Below are 4,041 nucleotides of genomic sequence, written 5' to 3' on the forward strand. Positions count from 1 at the left end.
TTGTGTTATGCCAGACTAGCCAGAACTAGATGCTTTATAATGGCCACAGTAGCAGAGAATAAACACAGGTAGAATGGGGGTGTTTGCAATAATACCATTGCATTACTAAGACTCTCTGTCTATGTTGTTCTTTATTCTTTACCCAGTATCAATGTATCATCAAATTTATAAAAGGCTTGGATTTGATTGCAGTGTGTGTGGGTCATTTGGCAGACCAGCTAGTGCAAGGGACTCCTTCTAGCCAATCACCAAAAGAGAGTAAAGACAAAGCTAGCAGCCATTCATCCCACCTTTCAGCAGCATGATTCCCTGTACCCTCTCAAAGCAGCAAAAGGGAATGAAAGTGGATGTGCAGTGAGGAATGGTATCTCCAAGTAAAAAATTTGAAATGTTATGTGAAAATGTTACATATACTGGACAGTGACATTTTGCTCATTCTGCTTGCTTGATGTGATGCCTGATGACAATGGAAGCAGTGCTCTCCAATGTTTCCATCTGTATGGCAGAGCAAAGACTGGTGTCAAACCTGTGTTTCTCTCTTTGGCAAGCTGATCATTTTGCATTATGTGTTTTTATGTTTCAGCAAAGGAAGCTGTGTGATTTTGTTAGTTGTAGGCCTATGCCTAATTATCTCAGCTAACAAGGGGAAGTTATTTAGTGTGGTTTATGTATCTGTGTGTAGCAGTGGCGGACCGTCAGGGCCTTCAAAGCCTTCTCTGAAGGCCTAACTATTTTCAAACGAATGAAAAATAATAGTGTCTTTAATAACATTGTACTTTAGCATTTATTATTTGCTTCTGCTTCTCCATCCCCGATCGTTCTTCACAACTGATATCCCACCGCTATCCGATATGTGATTTGATTGGCAGATTGTGTAAACAAATAGTGAGGGGGTGCGATACATTTTTATCCAATCGCACGTCTTCTCTTGTTAAGTCCCGCATCAGGCCTTTACAAGGAATCACTGCGTTTTCGGTACCTAAGCAACCATTAGAAATCATATGTTTGGATTCGGCTTGATTGATGGCTACATCTGACTGATTAGCCAATCAAATCGACCTGTTATGGCGAGGTAGGCAGGTCTGACTGCAGCTGGAACCGTTCATCATGAATTTTGACGCTGTCTGTTTTACGTGATGAACTTCGTGAGCAACTTCTGTCAGTCAGACAGACAAACATTCACTGGAAAAGTACATGTCACACTGACATGACTATGGTTATAGTTATGAACAGTAAATTGACCGTTTTTGTTCAAAATATATATATTGATACGCCTTTATTAAGCAAAATAATATAGGCTAATGTAACATTACAGTGTCAGCTGGACTACATGTTAGCAAGATGCACATCGTCAGCTAGCTCTGCACGTAGCTGGTAACCTATGCAGGAATTGGTAAGTTTTGTTTCATGTTTATTTGATAACATAGACTTGTAGTACAGTAGTACTATAGATGCTTGTTATCTGGCCCCTTTTCTATATAAAAACTTTTTTACGTTTTTGTGCTGCTTGCAGACTGCAGTATCTGCTTGGTTACTCTACTGTATGCTAGCTTGATGAGTTGGTGGCTTTGGTGAAGATGTCTGGATCGGCATCTATGTGAAAACTGTCCTTTGTCTTTGGTTCCCTGCCCTGCTAGTTTAGTCTGACTATTTATCTCTCTGAGTTTTGTGGAAATTATTGGTGAAATCAGACCATCAGTCCAGGCTATCAGACATTCTAAAATAGCCAACAAGCAGTAGCAGCATTAGGGCAATACACATAGATATACGGCAATACATCTGGTGACTTTTATGTTTAATAGCATGGTGGTGTGCTGTGACATTTTTTTTTTTTTATAATTTTCTGTTGAGACATTTTCTCATAGTGTACAGTAGGCCTACCGCGAAATAGCCTACGCTTGGCAAACACTGTAGGATAGCCTACTGTAGTTTCACGTGAGTAATCAGAGCAGCGTGGTACCTAGAACAGTTGCACTGTAACGTTAACGTTAGAGCTACAACTAAATAGGAGAGCCACAGTCTGAAGCAAGTTTGCTGATGTCAGATTAAACTACTAAATGGTTTGGACACATCATTGTAGACCGGTGGCAGTGCTATATGTGCGTGCGAGTCATGAACATAAATTAGGCAACCGATAGCCTAAATATTTCAAAGTAGTATGCACAAAACCAAACTTGAGTACATTTGGTGTTCACTTTCAATATGACATGGACTAAATTGCACGTCTTTACTGGCAGCAGCAGTTTATCATGTACTTGTGAATATGGGTGGTAAATAAATAGCCTAGCAGCCTACTTTGCTGCTGAGAGGGATCTGTTAACCAATAAGCAATCGGAGCATTAAATGTTTGTGTAACGAAGATTCTAGTGCTACAGACTTATGGAATCAATTTTGTGTCAAAAACAATAAAGAATACTTATAAAATAGCAAGCATTGGCTTATTTCATAGACAGTAAAAGGCTTATTTATGTTTGACGGTCAGCTAAGCAAGCGAATGCCGTACTCTGCTTCTGATTGGTTGTAACAACGTCATCACCGGTGCGACACAGTTTTGAACAACTGTCTGACAAAAATACACCTTGATGGCAGAATGCAATCCCAGGTAAGGCAGGACATAGGCAAGTTTACGATTCAGTTTATTATTAACAATTGTAACTATTACTGATTGTACATTGTTGTTTACAGGAGCAAGTACAAACTGAGTTCTTACAAAGAATACAACAAAGATTCCTCTTAATGTTGAGAAATGAAGCACTAGACCTCGGCTATCTATTAGATGTTGCCCAGCAGGAGCTGTCCTTAGCAGTAGCAGCATCACAACACCTACACATCCCACCAGACCTTATCTCCGGCCTACAGGAGCTGATCAACACCATCAGCTTGCCGGTAGCATCTGCTCAGCAAGCATGCGTTAATGCGTCCGATGTTGTGACTGTCACTGTGGGTAGGCTAGGACGGCCCCGTCTAGACATAGCAGGGAGGGATATTGAAAGTCTTCTTTCCAATGGACTGCCTATAGAACATCTGGCAAACTTGTATGGTTTATCAAGGAGTACGTTTTACAGGAGAATGAAGGAACATGATTTATCTGTCCGTGGTTGCTATTCCAGCATGTCTGATGATGAATTGGATAATGTTGTGAGGTCTATAAAGACAAGAATGCCCCACGCTGGCTACCGACTGGTAAAGGGTGAGCTGTTAGCTAGAGGCCATCGTGTGACATGGCGTAGAGTGTGGAGCAGTGTGCAGCGTGTGGATGGAGCTGGGGTTTTGGCCAGAATGATGCAGGTTGGGTTTGTAGCTCGTAGAACGTACAGTGTTCCTGCACCTCTGTCCTTGGTTCATGTGGACACTAACCTCCAGAGCTAATGTTGTGTAAATATCTCATGTTACCATGTGGACACCTGCATACAGAAGTGTGGCTATATGTACAATAATGGTTTTCTTCTTAAGTTGAGTGGGTGCGGCTTATATTCGGGTGCGGCATATAGGCCAGAAATTACAGTATTATTTAAAAGGATCCCCATCTTGTAATAACTACACCATACCTCTGGTTCAGCTTCTGAGATACATTCCAAATCAGTGTCTGAGCTATCACTGCATTTAGTGACATGCAATGCAAGTAGCTGTAATGGCATGATGGTCTTGCAGTTTTTGCACTCAGCCTTTGGCATTAGAGCGAACTCCTCTGCATCACTGGAGAGAGGTGCCAGATCTAGCTTGTCCTGCAGTGGTGCAATATACAGCATGGTTTTCCCTCCCCCAGATGCAGATTTTATGGCACTCCCTGTATACCCCTCTGTTTCAGGAGGTACTACAGAAAGATTCCTCCTTCCGTTCCCACCTGTTTAAAAAACCTTCGGCTGTCGGTTCTGCAAATTGATATGATTTTTTTCATACCAGAAGCTTTGTATAACAACCATCCTCCTGTTATACTTTTCAATTTTGGGAAGGCTCCTTCAAACAAACTGGAGACCTAAAAAATGCAATAAAAGGTTTAAGTACTTTTCTGGTTCTTCTGTCTGTGTGACAGACAAGGAC

At 41.4% G+C, this 4,041-nt stretch overlaps 1 long non-coding RNA gene across 1 annotated transcript; it reads left to right on the plus strand.

The window, feature by feature from the left end:
- Positions 1-885: 885 nt before the first annotated feature.
- On the plus strand, positions 886-2,824 carry LOC121693671. Its single transcript, XR_006025551.1, has 3 exons — positions 886-1,393; positions 2,483-2,602; positions 2,686-2,824. It is a non-coding gene; the product is annotated as an uncharacterized LOC121693671 (long non-coding RNA).
- The last annotated feature ends 1,217 nt before the right edge of the window (positions 2,825-4,041 follow it).

The sequence above is a fragment of the Alosa sapidissima genome, chromosome 19 (genome assembly GCF_018492685.1).
Source record: "Alosa sapidissima isolate fAloSap1 chromosome 19, fAloSap1.pri, whole genome shotgun sequence".
NCBI classification, from domain to species: Eukaryota; Metazoa; Chordata; class Actinopteri; order Clupeiformes; family Clupeidae; genus Alosa; species Alosa sapidissima.